General features: G+C 40.0%; 1 protein-coding gene across 2 annotated transcripts in view; it reads right to left on the bottom strand.

Annotated features, from left to right (window-relative positions):
- Positions 1 to 12,358, bottom strand: part of CCDC68 (coiled-coil domain containing 68) — a 52,918-nt gene extending 40,560 nt beyond the window's left edge. The window contains exon 1 of one of the 2 annotated variants that reach the window (XM_067014642.1): positions 12,264 to 12,358. The gene's annotated coding sequence lies outside the window, so the exon portion shown is untranslated. Of the gene's footprint in view, positions 1 to 12,214 lie in introns of both variants that reach the window. The other variant, XM_059039946.2, reaches the window with a different exon arrangement.
- Between the last annotated feature and the right edge of the window lie 9,732 nt (positions 12,359 to 22,090).

The raw sequence follows: 22,090 nt of genomic DNA, 5'->3' as shown, positions 1-22,090 counted from the left end.
ATATCTTGCAGTAACCTTTTCTTTTCAGAAAAGAATCTGAAAAAGAATATCTATATCTATACGTATAACTAAATCACTTTTCTGTACACTTGAAACTAACACAACATTGTAAATTAACTGTACTTCAATTAAAAAAAAAAATTCTGCTCCTTAACCACTGATATTTCTCAAAACATCCCCCCTCCTCCCCTCACTGTTTGGGCCAACTTAAACAAGTTACATAAAACCGGAGCCCCAACTTACATATCTGTAAAATAGGGGTGATAACTCCTAGAGTTGTAAAAATGAAGAGTCTTTTAAATCCCTGGTTGCAGAAGGCACTCAATGGACAGTAACTCTTAAACTTCTTGCTCCAATTATTTTATAGTATGAATAACCACAGAAAAGCAGCAGTCCGTAACAGAGAGGGTAGATCATGCCTATCTGGTTGCAAAGTTTATACGCAACTCTATTTATAGGAAATCAAATCCCATTTCTCTTTTGGTTCAGGAAACTTTCACGATCACAGTCCTTCATTTGTATAAAGAAACCGAAGGGGAACTTAAGCCAGGAAAGTCCAAATTGCCATATGGCGTTACCGTCCTGGGGAAAATCCATCTTAACATTTTATTTCTGCCAGAAGTAGGTTAAGCAGATAAAATTTTCAAAATAAAACACAATCAGTTAATTAAAGTGAGAAAAGAATTTTATTTGTTTTATGCTAGAGTGGATTGAAGACAGCTTACAAGTGGCATCAAGCCAAGAGGTATTATTTCCTAGATCAGGACTTTTCAAACCGGGCTCCCCAGGGAAGGGGAGGCGCTGCCCAGACAGGGCTTTGCCGTCTGGACTTGAACCAAAGCAGCTCTGCTTTGTTCTGTCACACGCTGAATTTTTCCATGAGACTTTCTGTGAACAAAGAATGTTCTACAGCTAAAAAGGTTTGGAGGCAGACTGCCTAGTTTCATGGCCTGACTCTGTCACTCAGTAGCTGTGTGACCTTAAGCAATTCCTTAACCTCTCTGTGCCTCAGTTTCTTTATCGGTAAAATTCAGATAATATTATTATTAATAATTAATAATAATATAAATAATAAACGTGGTTGTTTGTGAGTTACCATTTGTCAAGCACTTATAATAGTGATTAGCACATACTAAATGATTTGCTCATGTTTGTCAAATAAGTAAATAAAACGTAAAGCCATTATCTACAATTACTGCTCACAAGCATTCTGACTGGTAGAAAAAAGTCCAGTAATACTTTAAACAGTCTGCAGATCGAGCTGGGATGTAAAGGAAAATCCGCTTGGGGAGATTTTAAGGCTAGCAAATCCATAGTATTGATTCTTTCTTGATACTGCCGCAATAATTTGTCAACACCCCCAGCTGATTATACTAACATCCAATGAATAGTTTACCATTTACAAAGCAATTCATACATTCATTATTGTGAATTATTATCCATGTGGTAAACCAGCACATCACTGGGCACCCAGGATCATGTAACCAAACCTCCTTTTCTGATTAATGACATAAGCATGGCTCAACCATTATACAATAAACACAAAGAAGGCACCTCTTATGGGTTGAATTTTGTCCCCCCCTTCCATTCACATGTTGAAGCCCTAACCCCCAGTACCTCAGAATGTGACCTTATATGGAAACAGGGTTGTTGCAGACGTAATTAGCTAAGATGAGGTTACACTGGAGTATGGTGGACCCTAATCCAATATGACTGATGTCTTTATAAATAGGGAAAATTTGGGCACCGATGCATACAAGGAAAACTCCATGTAAAGTTGAAGGCAGAGATCAAGGTGATGATTCTACACACCAAGGAATGCCAGAAATCGCCAGGAAATCACCAGAAGGTGAAGGAGAGCCTGGAACAAATTCTTCCTTACAGTGTTCAGAAGAAACCAACCCTGCCAACACCTTGATCTTGAACTTTCAGCCTCCTGAACTGTGACACAAGAAAGTACTACGTTTAAGCCATTCAGTTTGTGGTACTTATAGTCTAGAGATGTTAACAAAGGAGTTCCCTTCCTTTATTTAACCCTTGATTCATTCATTCACGTATTAAATATTTATTGAATACAGCTGTGTTAGGAGCTGTGGCTACAGAAATGAGTCAGAGACCCCGCCTTCACAGGACTTTCAGTACCGGGGGGTGGGGGTGGGGGACAGACGTGAAACAAAACAATAAATATATAGGGAACATAATCAGAGGTGGTGTCATGAAGAAAAGCGGAGGCTTTTCAGGACCCTTGAAGGATGGGTGCTGACAGAAGGCCGATCTGAAGAGGTGGCATTTAAGCAAAAGCCGTGAATAAAGGAGGTGAAGCCATCTGGCCATCTGGGAGAAGAGGATTCCAGGCAAAGGGCAGAGCAAGAACAGAGGCTGGAATTTGCTTGAGGTCATGTTCTAAGAACGAGGTATGCAGTGTCACCTACCTTTTCTTTTTTCTTTTTCTTTTAAAGGGCAGGAATTTTTTTTTTTTTAATAGACTGAAACTTGTTAAGACTTTCAATTTGCCTAAGGAGTTTTCTCCTTAGCCACTTAAAACAGGTCTAGCCCTGGCTGCTAAGGCTCCCTCAGGGTTGAAGGAAAGACAGGGACAGCAGAGTCTGGGATGCTGTCAGGTGCCACAGGGCATGATAGAGAGCTTTGATATTAGAAACTGAAAGAGTAATTTACAATAAAAGCGCTACAAGGGTGATTAGGTTATGTGAGGGGGGGAGAAAAGCTAATATATCTCCAGACCCTTGAAGAGACTGGTCATGTACTGAGTGCTGAATAGCACACCTGTTCTGCAGCGACATCACACGGCACAATGGTGACATCCAGTGTCAGCTGGCTAAATCTCAGGTGACTGTGAGGTTCACCTGAAAATGATGTACAGTATATCAAAAGACATGCACGTTAACACGGAGCCCAAGTAATTGCAACGCTGTTTGCAAGAAATAATCTAAGACTTTTAAAGTAGAATTGATTTTTATTCATTTCTAAATGCTACTCATTTGTATACACAAATATATTTATACCATAGCCAGTGCTATAGCAAGCTCTTAGATATGAAATAAAAGCTATTTAGTTTGGGGGGAAAAAAGGATTGCAATCCTAGTACAAACACAATGTAAAATATATACTATTGACAAAGCACTGTGCCATTTACCAAAAATTATTTTCCATATATTGTCGGAATTAATCATGCCAACACACTGTGCTATAATTATTACCTATATATCTATATCTGTCTATATGTAGGTATAAGGAAACCAAGTCACAGAAAAGTGACATGTTTTTCAAGATCATAAGTTAATCTTATCACCTGAACCCAGATAGACTGACCCCCCAAATCCAAGTGTCTTTGTAATGAGAAAATCTATCTTCATAGTTCACTGGTATAATTTGAAACTTTGAAACACAGCTGAAAGTTTTGCCCAATGCCCAGTATATCAGCTCCACTGCGGAATGGTGCAAATCACATGAATCCCTTCCCATTTGGGAAAGAGTAAGCGGACCAGGATCTGATGACAGCCCACCACATGCAGGCTGGGGTACGCTGCCTTTAATAATCCTCATGAACACCTGAGGCGGTTAAGTGTTATTGTTCCCATTTTACAGATGAGAGAATGAGCTCCCAAGGTCAAGCAAAGACAGCTCATTAATGATGGTCATGGACCCCAACCCACCAGGCTTGGGCTCTTTCCAAATTTCCACTTTGTCTCCTGCTGCATTCTGAATGGACTTCCAAGCCTAGTTTCTTGGGTCCAAGCTCATTTAGTAACGGGGGGTTCTTCCAAAGTAAGTGACTAAGTAACAGTCAAGTGACTCCTGCCATGAGCCCCCAGGTGCACCCTTCAGGAGCCTGAGCAGATGTTGTCACAATAGATTTATTCCACAAACAGAGGCAGTGTGACTTCATGGCTTAAAGATGAGGGCTTTGGACTCAGTAAAATAGTCACAAGACTATTTGACTTCCCCACTAGCTGAGCAGCCTTGGAAAAGTTTTTTTTTTTTTTTTTTTCAATTCCTTTATCACCATTTATTGAAATTATTAATTTTTACACATTGAATTAAATTTTATCTTTATCAAAAATCAAATGGCTATGAATGTTTTCAACTGACTGTTTTTGGGTAAATTTCTGGATTCTCTTCTAATCTCTTTGGGTATATGTCTGTTTTTTTTTTTTTTCATCTTTTTTTATATTTAATTTTTATTTTATATTGGAGTATAGTTGATTTACAATGTTGTGTTAGTTTCAAGTGTACAGCAAAAGTGATTCAGTTATACATATACATCTATCCTTTTTCAGATTCTTTTCCCATATAGGTTCTGACAGAGTATTGAGTAGCATTCCTTGTGCTGTACCGTAGGTCCTTGTTGATGGTCTACTTTATATATAGTAGCGTGTATCTGTTAATCCCAAACTCCTCCTTGGAAAAGTTTTTAAACTCCCTTAGGCTTTAGCTTCCTCAACTGAAAAATCCAGATGAAAATGATCACTTCCTCATAGAGTTATATGACAACTCAATGGGATACTGCATCAAAAGTGCTTATGGCGTATCTGACCATAATACACATTCAGAGCATATTAAGTATCTTTATGTTCACAACTTATTGTAGACATTTACTTACAGGGCATCATTTGAAAGTGTCAACACCTAAGCCCAGTTGTTCCCCCCTCTTCTCATCCCCCCACACCATTAGTCAATTACTCCTCTTGTCTTGACCTTCTCAGTTAACAATCAACTTAAAAGCCACTTATGACTAGTCAGTGAAAAAAACATGAGAAGAAGCAGTTGTCACTGACATATAGCTCAGTCATTTGTAACATTTATAAGGAAGGTGCCCGTTTGGAAAATGTTTGTGGCTCTATTAAATGTTTTAAGAGAAAAAGGCTCAGGCATTTACAAAATATCTGTAGCTTCCTAAGCTGGTCTTGGGATATCTGAGCTTCAACATCATCTACTTCATTTTAAAAATTATCCAGCGAAGGAGGGAAAAACAGATGATACAACGTGTGGGTGAGGGTGGAGAGTAGCTGAAACTCCTGTGTGTTGCGGGAGGGAAAGCAAAATGTGCAGCCACGCAGGACGGCAGCACTTACGCAGTTTCCCTATAAAATTAAGCACAGACTGTACAACCCAGCATCCTCTCTCCTAGGAGATTTTTATGTTCCGTAAAACACAAATGTTTATTAATGCCAGACACTGGAAAAAATTCAAACATTCATCAACAGGTGAATCCTACTCATCATTACAAAAGAATGACCTACTGATACCCACAACCATATAGATGAATCTCAGATGCATTATGCTGACTGAGAACAGCCAAATCCAAAAGGATGCATATTCCATACTTCCATTTATATGACATTCTAGAGAATTTGAAACTATAGGGCCAGAAAACTGAACTGGGGACTAAGAGTGGGGAGGGGCTGACTACAGAGGAGACCCCGGGGAATATTTGGGGGGGGGTTGGAGAGTGGTGATGGAACTGTTCTAAATCTTGATGGTGAGGTAGGTTCCATGATTGTAACCATTCGTCAAAACTTACAGAACTCTACACTAAAAAAGATGGATTTATATGCTTTTATTTTTTAAACAGTAATTCAACAGTACCCTAGAAAATGCAAAGTGCAACGGAGATTTAAAAATCCAAGGAACTTCACTGATTATACCAGAACTAACTGGAAGCTACAATTAGCTGAATTTGGTTTCCTTAATTCAAATTGTTAACCCCTCCAGAAGTGTAAATGGCAAAAAAAAAAAAAAAAAAAAATAGTGACAGAATCAGAATTGTTAAAAAGCAAGTAAGTGGGGGGCTTCCCTGGTGGCGCAGTGGTTGAGAGTCCGCCTGCCGATGCAGGGGACGCGGGTTCGTGCCCCGGTCCGGGAAGATCCCACGTGCCGCGGAGCGGCTGGGCCCATGAGCCACGGCCGCTGAGCCTGCGCGTCCGGAGCCTGTGCTCTGCAAAGGGAGAGGCCACAGCGGTGAGAGGCCCGCGTATCGCAAAAAAAAAAAAAAAAAAAAAAGCAAGTAACTGAGTTGCTCACAGGTAGCTGTTGCTCCTAGAAGAATAGTCCATGAAGTCTGACATTCAATATTGTGACAAAAACAAGGGAACTCTTTTTTTTTTTTTTTTTTTTTTTTTTTTTTGCGGTATGCGGGCCTCTCACTGTTGTGGCGTCTCCCGTTGCGGAGCACAGGCTCCGGACGCGCAGGCCTAGCGGCCATGGCTCACGGGCTTAGTTGCTCCGCGGTATGTGGGATCTTCCCGGACCAGGGCACGAACCCGTGTCTCCTGCATCGGCAGGCGGATTCTCAACCACTGCGCCACCAGGGAAGCCCAAGGGAACTCTTAAACATCTTAAGAAAGTTAATCATGATTATTATTTACTAAGGTGGAAAAGTAGGAGGAAATATATAAGAAGTATACAAGGATGTTTGCAACAGGATGATTTAAATCTAATCCATGAACCTAGAACTCCTTATCTCATCTACCCATTCCTTTTCTGATTATCTTCTAGATGCATGTTTTCATTCTTCACAGTAGAGCATAAACACATAGACCACTGAGGCAGTGACTACAAAGTCTATTAAGGCTGACCACCCCCTGAAGCAGCCCGGACCCTCTGCTTCACTGCCCATCCTCCTATATCAGGAAGAGGTCAGACTGATCCCAGTGCCGCATCTTACCAAAGTCCAGGGGCTAATAGAAAGATCCAAGGCTGAGAAGCAGCTCCTGGCTCTGGGTGAAACCAAGTTCCTTATACCAGATCACGTGACCATTAGTGATGCGTGAGTGAACTCGCCAAAATAATTCGAAGAAGTTTACAGCTCAATGCTTGAGCGAGCCTTCTTGCTGTTGGTGAACAGACACAACAGGGGGGGCATGTCCACTCCAATTTCCAAAAGGTGAGAAGGATGAAGATGGATTCCTGTAACTGACATTTGACTCTCCAGAGACATTTGGAATGACGTTGTCAGTGTAAGACTAGAAAAATACATTTGTTCTAGAAATTTTAAAATTCTTACCAAGTTGAGAGAGAGAGAAAGACGTTGCCAACAGAGACTTAATTCATCTAACCACAGATCAGCAAAACATTAGTGTTATGAGCCAAGAGTTCAACAAGTTGTTTTGATATTACCAGCAGACAAACTGAGCTCCAAATGAGCACATCCAGCTTTAGAAAACTATACTATTTAACCTAGGCTACCTTATTTTCAAACTTTAGGAGCATAACATTAAAATCCTTGCATTCCAAGTTGTCCATAAAATAGACCTTCAAGTTATCTGAATGCTCTTTTTTTCCCCGTAGGATCTTGCAATTTTAGCAGTAATTTACAGGCATTCGGAGACATAGTGTCCTCTCTTTAGTTTCACAGAATCTTCCACATTTTACAGAAGTTTCCACTCAACTGGAGAAATCTATGTTAGAGCATAAGTTGTCAGACATAACCCACTAAAAATGCATTTGTCTTAAGAGTTAGCACAAAGCAGGGTGAATGGGGGTAATTAAGAAAACAGCTGACTGAACTGCTGTTCAAGGTCCCAGCTTCCTAAGAGACATATAACCAAAAGCCAATGTTTTTGTAGTGTTAGAGAGTTCTTATTTCATTTTTTCTGTAGACTACTCAGAGAAGAAACACCACCACATAACAGGAACCTGGAATAATTTATTACTTTGGTCTAGCTCCTCTAAAGGTCCTGGAGGAACAAGGAGTGGCATTTCTTCTGTTTTAGATTTTAAGAGCTCAAACTAGTGCCTGATTTGGTAAATCAACAAACAGCTGTATCAGGTTCATCCTTTAGCACAATCATAGAAACTACAGAATAATAAAATGAAAAGCATGTAAATCTAGATGCACTCCCTTCTACTTTTTGGCTTAAGGCTATAGATGACTCATGCTTTATGTTAAGTGTGCCACTAAAATATGTTATTAAGAAGTGCTCATATTTTTAAGAGTAGTTCAGTAATCACTGTTGGACCAAACACTCATCAAAATCCCCCAAATTTAAATGCATATCATTTGTGAAGGAAACGTAGCAAAGGAGACATAGGCTCTCTACGAAAGTTAACGTCAAGAGTTAAACGTCTTTCCATACACATGGGCAAGAAGCACATGAAAAGATGCTCAACGTCACTAATTATTAGAGAAATGCAAATCAAAACTACAATGAGGTATCACCTCACACCGATCAGAGGGGCCATTGTCAAAAAATCTACAAACAATAAATGCTGGAGAGACAAGGGAACCCTCATGCATTGTTGGTGGGAATGTAAGTTGATACAGCCACTATGGAGAACAGTATGCAGATTCCTTAAAAAGCTAAAAATAGAACTGCCATGTGACCCAGCAATCCCACTACTGGGCATATACCCAGAGAAAACCATAATTCAAAAAGAGTCACATACCACAATGTTCATTGCAGCACTATTTACAATAGCCAGGACATGGAAGCAACCTAAGTGTCCACTGACAGATGAATGGATAAAGATGTGGTAGATGTATACAATGGAATATTACTCAGCCATAGAAAGGAACGAAATTGGGTCATTTGTAGAGACATGGATGGACTTAGAGACGGTCATACAAATTGAAGTAAGTCAGAAAGAGAAAAACAAATATTGTATATTAACGCATAGATGTGGAATCTGAAAAAATTGGTATAGACGATCTCATTTACAAAGCAGAAATAGAGATACAGTATGGATACCAAGGGGAAGGGGGGGTTGGGATGAACTGGAAGATTGGGATTGACATATATACACTATTGATACTATGTATAAAATAGATAACTAATGAGAACCTACTGTATAGCACAGGGAACTCAACTCAATGCTCTGTGATGACCTAAATGAGAACAAAATCTAAAAAAGAGGGGATATATGTATATGTATAGCTGATTCACTTTGCTGTACAGTAGAAAGTAACACAATATTGTAAAGCAACTATACTCCAATAAAAAAAATTAAAAATTAAAAAATAAAATAAAATAAAATTGAAGACAGACCTCTCAAAGAAACAATGGAGGTCAAGAGATAGTGACATTACATGTGCTGAAGGGAAAAAAATGTCAGCTAAGAATTTTATATCAAACAAAATTATCTATCAAAAATAAAGGCAAAATAAATTCTCACATTAAAAAAAAAAAAAGAGTTAAACGTCTTCCAAGTCCAACCTAGAATATGAAATGACTGATGCTTCCTGCCACTGGCACAGGATTTATGATTTACTATTTTCATGGAGTATCACAGACAGATCACAGTTATGACACTTGGTAAATATCAGTAATCCATATCAGGAATATATTTTTCATAAATATAAATACACGTTTGGCTCCTATCAGTTATTTTCAAATTATGCTACCATGGAAGCTGAACCAAAATATCTGTCTTACCACTTCATTGTGATTGCAGAAATGCCCACCACCTGGTAAGCAAAATGTGGCATAGCCGTCCAATGGAATGAACATTAGTTAGCAATAAAAAGGAACCACTAGTGATACACGCCACAACCTGAATGCACCTTGGAAGCATTATTCTAGGTGAAAGAAGTCAGATGCTAAACACCGTATATTGTATGATCTCATTGTATGAAGTGTCCAGAAAAGTCAAATCTAAAGAAACAGAAAGTAGATTAGTGGTTGCCTGGGGCTGGGGGTGAGAATGCTGAGTGACTGCAAACAGGCCCTTGAGATTTGGGGAGGATGGGGAGGATGAAAATATTCTAAAATTGGATTGTGATAATGGTTGTACAATTCCATAAATTTACTAAAAATCACTGAATTGGACACCTGGATGTATTTTATGGTATGTAAATTATACCGCCAATAGAGCTGTTTTTAAAAATAGCAAAATGAAAAAAAAAGAAAGCAAAAATGCCTTACATAAAGTCACTCTTTTCCTCTGAGGTTAAAAAATAATTATAGTCATGTTTTTCTAATTTACAGGAAAAAAATAACTTGATGGATACAATTTTCTCGATTTGAAATTTTCACCCCCTAAATGATTGCATCTACTACTACAAGTTTAGTTTTTATTGAATCTGCATGAAATTGATATTTAGCTATTTCAGGTTTAAGATCTCAATATTTCATAATATTAAACCCAGAACACAGGATCCTGAAATTCTTTCCCAACCTAAGCAGAAGAGAAAATGGACTTGAATAACATGTAAGTTCCTTTACAATTTTTTAATGTATTTCAATCAGTGTAAAAGAGTCTGTGATTTGAAACTAATCTAGCTAATAGTTTCGGTCGCTGTCAAAAAGTGATGGATGGTAGTTGCTGTGGTTCCTAATCTATGGCCTCAGGGTGTCCCGGAGGAGTCCAAAGTTGTGTACATTCCATGAGGACAGGAATGTGTCTTATTTACACAAAGCTGTACCCCCCTGTGTCTCTGAGAAAGAATATAGTGCCCTACACAATAAATATTCGTTCAGTGAATATATGACTAGGCCCGAAAATCCACAGATGCACCAAATATTTTCTAAAACCAAGTGTACACACACACACACAAACACACACACACACACACACACACACACAGGTGCTTTTGTTTTCCAAATTCAGGGGGTGGCTGTTTTCACGCTTAGTAAAATGTAAATTTACTTAAACATGCTATTAAATTGATAGTAATGTGTTGCCGTTTTGAAATGCTTTTCTATCAATAAATGGCCATTTAATTTTTTTTTTTTTTCCCATTTAATTTTGATGTAAATGTCTCAAAGAGTCAAAGCCACTACTTTAAAAGACTTTGACATTCCCTTCAGAAATCTTCAGTTGTTTCCTTTTACAGTCATTATTCTAAACAAATAAATGTACACCTCACTTTTCAGTTTTGGCCAAATCTAGCTTAGATTTTCCGGCTTTGTCCAGATTGTGGATTACAACTCAAGCCCACTGTCCAGCACATTATAAATCAATATGCTAACAAATAACATGCCTGTCATTAATTCTCAGAATCATAAAGGTGAATAATACAACTGAAATAGTATCTGTATTTATTTCAAAAATCTCTTTTTTAGTTAGTGCAGGTTTAGTTACTAAATTTATTTAGCAAATCACAAAGGTAAAACCCTTGTGAAGTTTGCCTAGGTCACAAGAAGTGTAAGCCATTTTCATTCTTTCTGTAAGTAGTTGAGAAGCCTCTGCTTCGGTGCAAATTCCTCTGTGTCAGGGACCTTCACTCTCAAATTATCAGTGTAGGGCCAGAGCGAGGGGGGAGAGCCCAGCAGGAAGAAACAACAGCACCAATTGTGTGTGCTAGGGTACCTGAAACTCCAGCTCAGATCATATTTCTGAAAAGCCAGACTTCTGCAGAACTGAATATTTAATAGCATTAGGTAAAAAAGACAGATTATCTTTTCCCTATTGCAAATGAGAAATAATTCCCTTTTGGACACTTCATCTAGTCTATATATACCAAGAAGTAAAAAAGGTTTTGATTCTTAAATCAAACAACTATAGTGAAAATGGTAAACAGACACAGCTTCAGCTACGTTTGGAGCTAACTGCTTCTTCTGATCATATATATATATGGATATATATGTATATGTATACATATATGTATATATAAATTTATTTTCCCTTTCGAAGAAGGTTGAAAAGTTACAGTCATGTCATCATCCAATTTTGCAATGTCCTGTACTGTTCCTTCCGTAAGATGTCACTGCCCCTTTGCAAAATTGCCTGGGGCTGAGACACTTTCAGCTCTAAAATCCCATGACAGTAGAAAACTGTCAACCAATAGGCTGTTCTCTTTTTGCTGCACCTACAGCTACAGAAGCCAGCACGAATGAATGAAGGGTAAGACAACCACCTTCACTCGTTCATTTGTTTATGCACTTAAAACATTTCGAGCACAGTAAACTGTCAAAGCTGCGACGCGGGGGTTCACAGGTGACAAGTTTTCCAGAGGGCTTTCTCCACCGCCTGTGAATCGCGGGGACTCCTGACCAAGGGACTGCGTAACAGCAATCTAAATAAATAATCAGGTGTGCACAGGGCTGTGGAGGGGGTAGGCTTTCTCGGGGAAGGCAACTCTCTGTTCCTGGAGGAGCACAAAGTTCTCGCCCAGGGAATCCGAGCCCAGAAAAGAGGTTTACAGGGAGAATATGCCCCTCACCAAGGATCCGTTTACAGGAAAATGCCCTTGATACACTGGGCGGCGCTGGGGGTGGGGGGGACCAGCTCCAAGGTCACCTGGACACCCACTCACCTGGGGGGCGGGAGGGTTGACCTGCCCGCAGATCGCGGGGCTCGCCTACCTTGGAGGGCGCTCACCGAGCGCAGGGTCCAGGCACTGCTCTTCCCCTCTGCTTGGACCTCGGGCCGGGTCGGCTAGGCCGGGCTTGGTGGCTCCGCCCCGCAGGGCGAGCCCAGGGCAGAGTCCGGCGCCCCAGCGGCTCCGGGGAGGAGCCTGGCCTCCCGCAGCGCCCGGAAGCGCACGCCCGGCTCCAGGCGCCCCGGGGTACCTTCTCTGCCTCCCAACGCCCGAGTTCCCAACACTGCATACCCCTCAGTAACTGAGTTATGTAAAGGGGAATAGTTGCTGCTGCTTTTTTAAAAAGGTTCTGTTTGCACTGCAGGTTCATAAATGTTTGCTTTTGTTGTTTATAATAAGCCTTTTTATTTTGGAGTAATTTTAGATTTACAAAAAAGGTGCGGAGATAGTACAGAGTTGCCTAAACCCGCTCTGCCGGTGTCCCCTAATATTCACATCTTACATCACCAAGGTACACTTGTCAAAAATAAGGAATGAACACTGATCCGTTACTATTGCCTAAACTAGACTTTACATAGATTTCACTAGTTTTCCGCTAAGATCTTTCTGTTCCAGGATCACGTTCAGGACCCAACGCTCCATTTAGTGTTATGTCTCTTTAATCTCCTCTTGTCTGTGACAGTTTCTTGGTCTTCCTTTGTTTTTCTTAACCTTGGCTGTTTTGAAAAATTCTGCTAAGCTATTTTGTGGATATCTATCGTTTGGTTTTGTCTGATGTTTTCCTCGTGATTAGGCTGTGGTTATGGGTTTGGGGGAGGAAGACCACACAGGTAAAATGTCCTTCTCGTTATCACATCCTATCAGGGGCTACACGATAGCAACAGGACTTGTTACTGGTGATGTGGACCTTAATCGCTTAAAGCAGTGTCTGCCCGGCAGTTGCTATTTCTCTTCCCATGCTTTTTTCTTTGGATGAGTGCCACCAAATTCAGCCCACACTCCAGAGAGGGGGGTTGGGGAAATGAAACTCCACCTCCTGGAGCGGGGAGTATCTACTTTATTGTTTGGAATTATTCTGAAAGGAGGATGTGTTCCTTCCCTCTTAAATATTTATCTATTCAATCATTTATTTATAGCAGTGTGGACTCATATGTATTTAGTTTATAATTTGAGCTATAATGCAATACTACATTATTTATTTTGTTGCTCAAATTTTTACAGCTTTGGCTGGAACTCTTTCAGGTTGGCCCCTGTATCCCTTCGAAAGTTCATAAACTTTTAGACCTGGGGAGACAAGAAAACTCCCTAATGATTTGCTCTACCCCCTCCCGTGTAACAGATTTGGAGAACTGCAGCCCAAATCCCCCCCAGTCCGAAGGCTTTTCGGTGTCTTCCTGGGAACCCTACAATTACTGATTCCCACTTCAGTAATAGGAAGTAAAAAGATTTTCTTTTTTTCCCAACAGATAAACTTGTGCATCAGGACCCAATTAGAGAAGTGAAAGTTGATAGTTCTTAGGTAAGTTTTGGTTAACTAATCCTTGTGGTTCTATTAAATAGATATATGTATATGTAGGGATAAATCATGTTCCAAAGATAGTCATGGATGTTTATTACTACTTTAAACATCAAAGAAATCCAGCAGTTGAGGATCCTTTGTTATATTGCTTTGGCTGACTCATGTTGGCATTTGCAAGTTGGTCCCATAAACATCACATTTCCTCCTTCTGAGCTTGCCTCTGGCTCAGCATTTGAGGCTGTCCTGCTTTTGGAGAGCCTCTCACCTCTCTTCCTGTCCTTAACTCTCCTTGGAGAACAAAATCTACTCCATTAGTCCAAGTTTTGCCTGCTAAAACACAGGATGGATGGCCCAGTGCCTGGAACCACAGAGCTAAGTGATTTTCTGTCTTTCATGTATTTTTGACAAAGTTACTAGAAATAATAATAGTTAAGGGAAAATATTTTGTATTTAAGGCCCACTATATCCCAGAAGAAATTGACAAGATTGGAGGAGAAGGTGAGATTTTTGTGCACTTTTCTGGGAGGACACTTCAACTGAAAGTACCAGTTCTAATCAGTATGAAACACTGACTGTATTTCATAGTTCTGCAAATGTACTATTCCCTAGGTAATTTTAATAAATCTTGTGTGGAGGGCAACGGGGAACCACTCATTAACAAGAATGTGGAATTAGAAAATATTGGCAACCTACATAAATGCAGCTCGGGAGGATCTATAAACCACCCATAAACATAAAATGCCAGTGGTGTGTCTTAGAGGTTGGAAATTGGGGAAGGAGGGATAGATATTTATGAATTTCTATTATAGCTATAGCAGTTGGTTGCTATTTTGATGACAGAATATTTACAAATCATATTAAATAGCCAAATATTCTACAGCTTCTTTTCTTCACACCTTACCTGAGATTATTTATTTTTCTTTTTTGGGGAGGGGGAGGGGTTTCAACTGGCTTCACTTTAAATTTATTATCATTAACTTCAAATGGGCCTTAATGCTGCCCAGTGATCATATGATACAGCCCCAGACCTGCTTCTCTCCTATTCCCCCATGACTGTTTCAAGTTTCCTCCTCTAGTTCCGGATTTCCAGCAACAACTCCTCTCCAGCAAGCTCAGCTGATGACCTTGTTCTCTGCTTACCTGATAAGATCAATGAATCTGAAGATAAACTTTATCTGCTCTAACCTATTTGGAGTTCATTCCTCCAACTCCAAAATTCTAAGTTTCTTTCCAGATTTGTTTTTCTCCATCTCACTAGTTACCATCTGCACATTCGTTAAAAAGAGAGAGAGAAAGAGAGAGAGAGAGAGAGAGAGAGAAATTTGTCTTTTTCACTTTGGGACCTCCATTGCCTGAAGCAGTTCCAGACATGTGGTAGTTGCACAGTAACTGTGGAATGAATGAAGCCAATGTGTGGTACTTTACTGAAGATGGTCGAAGAATCCTTAGGGGCTTGATGAGGGCGCCGTGGGCAGGGGAGAAAGCTGAGCAGAAGATAGTATGGCCTCCACACCCACTCCAAGCAGAGCAGCTTCAAACCTATCTGCTTTATAAGGTTATCCATATGTTTATAAAAGTATTAGTATTATGTATTTTTTTGGAATAGCTTGGGTTGGTCCGATGGAGATTGTGTAGGGACTAAAGGATCCCCAAACCACCATTAGCACCCTCACTGAATAAATCCTCTGACAATACCCCTGTGAAGGGGGACCACGAAAGAGGAGGGATTTCGGGGCAGAAGAAAGTGCCTCGTGCAGTCTCCCCTCCTGGAGCACAGTGCACGTTGTTGCCCAGGTGGGAAGAAGAGTCTGATTGCAAATCAAGTGCCCACATTCAGAGCCTGTGCCTTGTGACACAGTCACTGGGGTTTATATTTGAAATAACTGTTGTTTATTTCTGTTTGGAAGTTATTTGCTAAAAGGAAGAATTACATATATACATATACATTATATGTATATACTATATATTATATATACATATATGTGTGCACACATATGTATATATGTACATGTATGTATATGTATGTATGTATGTATGTATATGTATATATACATTACATGTAAGATATATGCTATGTAAGATATATTTTTTAGTGCAAGTCTTTACCATGTCATTCCAACCCCCCAGTACACATACATACACACCACCATTCATTAAAAGACTTCATTGCCTCCTCATGCCCCCCTGTTTAAAGCCTAAGCCCCTCCCCAGGGCAGAGAAGTCCTCTCCACACTCTCACCCCATCACTCCCGCTTCATCTCTTGCCCTGTTGCTTGCTAGCAAGGTGGGATGGCTTGTAGTGTTCCAAACTCACTCTCATTTCTCACCTTGTTCCTTTTTGCTCATAATTCTTCCACACACATCCTGACCCCACACACTATCATGCCCTTTCCCCTCCTCCTTGCCCCGAAGATTCCTTCTCCCTTTATTTGCTGCATACAGGGAAATTTCCTTCCCTGAACTTTCCACCTTACATGGGGCATCCCACTAGGTCTTCCCATAAAATGCTTGATATGTTGCATTTGTTATTGTATCAGTTTCTTTGGCTGCTGTAACAAATTAGCACACACTTGATTGCTTAAAAAATACATATTTATTATCATCTAGTTCTGTAAATTAGAAGTCTGACATGGTCCTCACTGGGCTAAAATCAATGTATCAACAGGGCTGTATTCCTTTCCAGAAGTTCTTGGGGACAATCTGTTCCTTGGACTTTTCCATCCTTTTCTAAAGCCTGCCTGCATTTCTTGGCTTGTGGCCCCTTTCTCCATCTTCAAAACCAGCCCCATCTTTTTCTCTCAGTCTGAATCTCCCTCTTTCACCTACATTCGGCCCAATTGGGTATTTTAGGATAATCTCCCCATTTTAAGATCCTTAACTTAATCACACCTACAAAGGAAGATAGCATGTTTACAAGTCCCTGAGATTAGGACGTGGACATTTTTTTGAGGTCATGATTCTACTAGCCACAGCTGTGCTCCTAAATCACTTTATAATTCAAACATCAATTCGATTTTGTTATTAAATATTTCATTTTTTTAAAGGCATAAGATGAAGAAGGCTTGGCAAGATTGTGAAGGAGGCATGCTCCCATCTCCCTTTTAGTGATGCCTCTGCTTGCCTTTCTCTTCTTTCCACTCCCTTTCGCACAGCCCTCCCACCATACCGCCCTAAGGAGGGCCTGGTGTTGGCAGATTTTCCAAGCTTTTCCTCCTACCCCATACCTACAGTCTTCCTGGGCTTTCTGGGACTTGTTGGATGGAGAAAGGAATGCAAACATCGCAACGAAGGCATTTGATGTTGACAAAATCAAACTCTGTGGGTCCCCCCCTGAGTCTTGCAGACTGAACTCTGAGCTTGGGAAAATGAGTATTTAAATGTGTCTCACCAGCTTGGGAAAACAATCCTTCTACGCCATGCAAGCTACTGTGCTGAGTGTTGGGGTCAATTTTTATAATTTTAAATTTTAATGAGTTTGTACTCTAGGTGGATAAGTCACCCATGCACGTGGAAAATAACTATAAATACAATTACATAATAAATTAAAAGTGTCCCAAACAAATCGTCACTGAGTAGTAAGAGAGCTAAAAAGTACTAGAAGACTAAGAGAGAAAATTGACTTCGGTGAGCAATCAAGGGAAACCCTCAAGAGGAGGCAGGACTGGATCTGGCTCTTGAGTGTAAGTACCATGTTATACTGGAGAGAGGAGGAGTCTTTTGAAATCAGACAAAGGCAGAGGCACAAAAGCAAGTAAACGTTCAGGTAGATTTGGGAGCTACCCAGTAGACCAGTCCAGCTGGACCATGGGAGACTATGGGAGATAAATCAGAGAGGTGGAGACACATTGTGCGTAACAAACAAAAGCTCCAGGTAATATATTTTTCTTGTTCATCTCTGCTAGGAGAGGAGAGAAAAAGTCACTGTAGGAAATGAAACTCTGGTTGCTTTGAGTTCATTAGTAAAACACTTAGCAAATATTTATGAACAATATACGAGGGGCTACTTGTATCTACATGTCTGTCTAAACAGGTAGATCTTTTTCTAAGACTCCTTTCATATAAAGGATACAAAACCCATGACATAACCAAGCTTGGCATTCCAAATACGTGCCTACTGGTTGAGCAACCAATCAGAAAAGCTGCCGGCCATGATGAACTGGTACAGATGAACCAATGTGGACCAGCTGGAGGTCAGCCCTAGACATCACTACTTAAAACTACTGCTGGTCACTTAGCAAGACTAGGTGTTCTTTCATTTTCTTTCAAAGTACACAGTTGGGTATATTCTTTTGGACTTAACAAGCTGTGATTTTTATAACCTTTCTTTCCATGATGTGCATGGTTCACTCTGCCTTAGCAGTAGCTGGAATAATCAACGTCACTTCCCTCTGTATCGTAAGGACAAGAAGACCACCCAGGACTCTAGAAGAGACCGGTTGAACTTCAAGACATGTTTTCATATGCTGGGATGATAATCTAGGCCCCTGCTTCAGAGTCTAATACAAGAACAGATAGCCAGTTTGTTTTTGGTAATCACTGCAGCTGCAGTTGGCTGATGTATCTTTCCCAGATTTTTAAATGCTACTCCACAGCCATTGTGATATCAGAGGTTTAAATAACTCATTCTGCAACAAAAAGAGCAGGAAACAGTAACGCTCCCTCAACGACAGGCAACACCCTCTGGACGACAAGCTCCTGATCAGTAAAATCATGGCAGTGGTAAAGAGCTGCATATCCTAGATCAGTACCCTGTGGCCTAACATTATTTACTTTTGGCCAAAAGAGGAGACTAAGAAAGAGAAATTCAGACCCGGTCAGCCAAGAGACAGCATGGTACTATCAACTGGCCTTGATATTGCTAGGCAATGATCTGGCACTCACAACTAGACCATCAGACAGTATAACAAGACCACTACAAGAAAGGAAGATGAAAGCCAATGTCCTTCATGACCACACACGTAAAGTGCTCAAACAAATATTATCAAATTGAATCCAGCAAAGTAGAAAAAGTGTACTATACCCTAACCAAGTTGGGCTTATTCCAGGGTTGCAAGATTGGCTTCATTGTTAAAATCAATCAACATAATTCTCCACGTTAAGAAAGCAGAAAAATATCTGCTAATTTTTTAAAATGGAGACAAATAATTTGTTAAAGTTCAACACCTGTTCATGATTTAAAAACAAACAAAACCCATAGAAAATGAAGAAGGAGTCTTCCTTAATTTGATCAAAGAATATCCACAAAATTTATAGAAAATGTCATACTTTTGGTGAGAAATTGAAGGCATCTGATCTGAGATCAGGAATGAGGTAAGGATGCTTTCATCACAGTTTTTATGCAATATCATATTGGAGATACTAGCCAGTGAACCAAGACAAAAAAAGGAAATAAATTATATGAAGATTGAAAAGGAAAAATTATGTCCTTATTTACAGATAATGTGATTGTATATGTGGAATGTCCACAAGAATCTACACATAAACTATTAGAACTAAGAAGTGAATTCATCAATATTGCTAGATACATGGTTAATACATGAAGAAAATCAATCATATCCAGTCACATAATTTATGAAATGAAAAAATTGGGAAAGATGTTTTTTGATAACAATAATCAATGAAGAATTTTGTACTCTACCTCACATCTCACATAAAATTAATCCAGGTGGATTTTAGACCGCAATTTAAAAGACAAAGTAAACAAAGCTCTAGAATTTAACACAGGAGAATATCTTTATAACTTTGGCACGAGCAAACTTTCTTACACAGAACACAAATTCACACATCCTAAAGAATAAGATTAATAAATGTTGCTACATTAAAATTAATAAATTATTTTCATCAAATTACATCATTAAGAGAGTGAAAAGCAAATCACAGAGTGATATGATACACAATTAAATACTGTACAGAAGTGAGAATAAATGCCCAGAAGGAAGCCCGTCACAAAAGTGTACACACTGAATGATTCCACTTATATAAAATTCAAAACCTGGAAAAATAAATTTGTGGAATCAGAAGTCAATGAAATCGTTATTTTGGGTGCCTAGTACCTGGATTGTGGTACAAGGGCAGCTTCTGGGGTGCTGGCATTATTATATTTTCTGGTTTAGATAGTGTTCACTTTATGAAAATAATTCACAATCTATGCTTAGAACTTTTGCACATTCTATGTGTTTTTGTACTTCAATTGAAATATTTAATAAAAACAAAGAAAAACATTGTCTTGATTTCATCTCCTCTGCCTGTTAGATTTCCATGCCTTTGAACCAACATAAAGAAGAACTCCTAAAAAGAGATATTCTCTCCAATGTCTCTTTTCTAATCTCTTAAACCTATTCCCAATGCTGAACTCCCTCACCAGTTTCAAGTCTTTGCTCAAATGCCACGTTCTCGGTGTCATCTCCCTCACCACCTTATTTAATGATGCTGGCCTCTTTCCACTGCACCCCAATCTAATTTTCTTTTTTCTTTTTTTACAAAGCACTTATTTCCCTCTGACACACTAGATAATTTATTTAGGTGTTTTATTTGCTGCTCATTTTCTACCCCTTCCATTTTTTGTTCCCTGATGAGTCTTGAGCAATATCTGGCATATAAGACGTACTCAATAATACTTGTTGGGGCTTCTCTGGCGGCGCAGTGGTTGGGAGTCCGCCTGCCGATGCAGGGGACGCGGGTTCGTGCCCCGGTCCGGGAGGATCCCACGTGCCGCGGAGCGGCTGGGGCCGTGAGCCATGGCCGCTGAGCCTGCGCGTCCGGAGCCTGTGCTCCGCAACGGGAGAGGCCACAGCAGTGAGAGGCCCGTGTACCGCAGAAAAAACAAAACCAAAAAAACACAACTTGTTGAATAACTAATTTGTGAGATTGGAGTAATAGAAGAAAAAACAAGTCCTAGAGAAAACGGAGTGTTTTGTTCAAACTTTTATGACTAAAATGCCTATTAGAAACCCAGTGAGGACAGATAACGCTGAAGTAGTTGAATATATGAGTCTGGAATTCAAAATTGGATATAAATATATATGAATTATTATAACCATGGGAAAAATATAGAACTGGTTGAAGGAACTGAGGAAATGAGAACAGAGAGTAAATATTGAGATGACAGGAATAGGAGGGGATGTAGCAAAAACTGAGGAAAAACAGCCAATGAATTGGGAGAAAAACTGGATTTATGTAGCTTTGAAGTCTCAGATTTCTCTGTAAATTTCATGATGCCATGAAAATAGAAGGATTCAATCTCCAATGAACGAATCAAAATGACTAGTATGTAACCATTGAAAGGTTATATGTGTATGTTATCATGATGACGAACTGGGAAATTTAAATTTTATTAAAAATAAAAAAGGAAGCTATTTAGGACTGCTCAAACAGGTGAATAAGTTTAAAATCTGGAAAGAAGTCTAATTTGCATCTTACTCCTGAAAACAGAGAGTGGCCAAAGGTCACAGCTTATCTTTACTAGCAAATAAATGTCCCCTCTGTGTGCACACGATTTGTACATATGGTGTGAAGCAGTCACAGACACCTGGGGAGGAGCACGGCTTTAGTAACAAGCAGGCATTTGGGCCCCAAGTGTCCACAGAAGATCCTGAAGTTCTCCCTCTGGTACCTCATCTCCCCTGCCCACATCACTGCTTCTCCCTGGGCTTTTAGACTCAGACACTCCCACACTTCAGTACTAAGAAGACACTGCTCCCCTCTCTATGACCTTAAAGAGACCCTAAAGGAGTGACATTTACTTAAAAATGTAGCTAAACCAAATAACTACTATTTGGTTTACTAACTTTTTGACCAAGCCAACACGCTGCTTGGAGAGAACCATCCTGCAAATGAAAGTAAAATATGGCTCCTGCAGACGTGAGGTGCCAGCATCACGGGTTTTAGCTGTGACAGGAGGTTCCATTAGTCCTAGAAACTGTTTCTTTTTGTTTGCTTAAGTTTTTTGTTTGTTTTTGTGTGTGTGTTTGTGTGTGGTACGCGGGCCTCTCACTGTTGTGGCCTCTCCCGTTGCGGAGCACAGGCTCCGGACCGGCAGGCTCAGCGGCCATGGCTCACGGGTCCAGGCACTCCGCGGCATGTGGGATCTTCCGGGACCGGGGCACAAACCTGTGTCCCCTGCATCGGCAGGCGGATTCTCAACCACTGCGCCACCAGGGAAGCCCTACGTTTTTTTTCTTGCATTCCCTCCCCACTCCCAGCCCCTGAAATCTACCATTCTAATTTCTGTCTCTATGATTATGATTGTCCTAAGTACCTCATATAAGTGGAATCATACAGTATCTGTCTTTTTGTGACTGGCTTATTTCACTCAGCATAATGTCCTCAAGGGTCAGCCATGTTGTAGCAGG

The sequence above is a fragment of the Kogia breviceps genome, chromosome 15 (genome assembly GCF_026419965.1).
Source record: "Kogia breviceps isolate mKogBre1 chromosome 15, mKogBre1 haplotype 1, whole genome shotgun sequence".
Lineage (NCBI taxonomy): Eukaryota > Metazoa > Chordata > Mammalia > Artiodactyla > Physeteridae > Kogia > Kogia breviceps.
The sequence above is the reverse complement of the archived record's forward strand: the minus strand, read 5'-3'. Positions and strand labels throughout refer to the sequence as shown.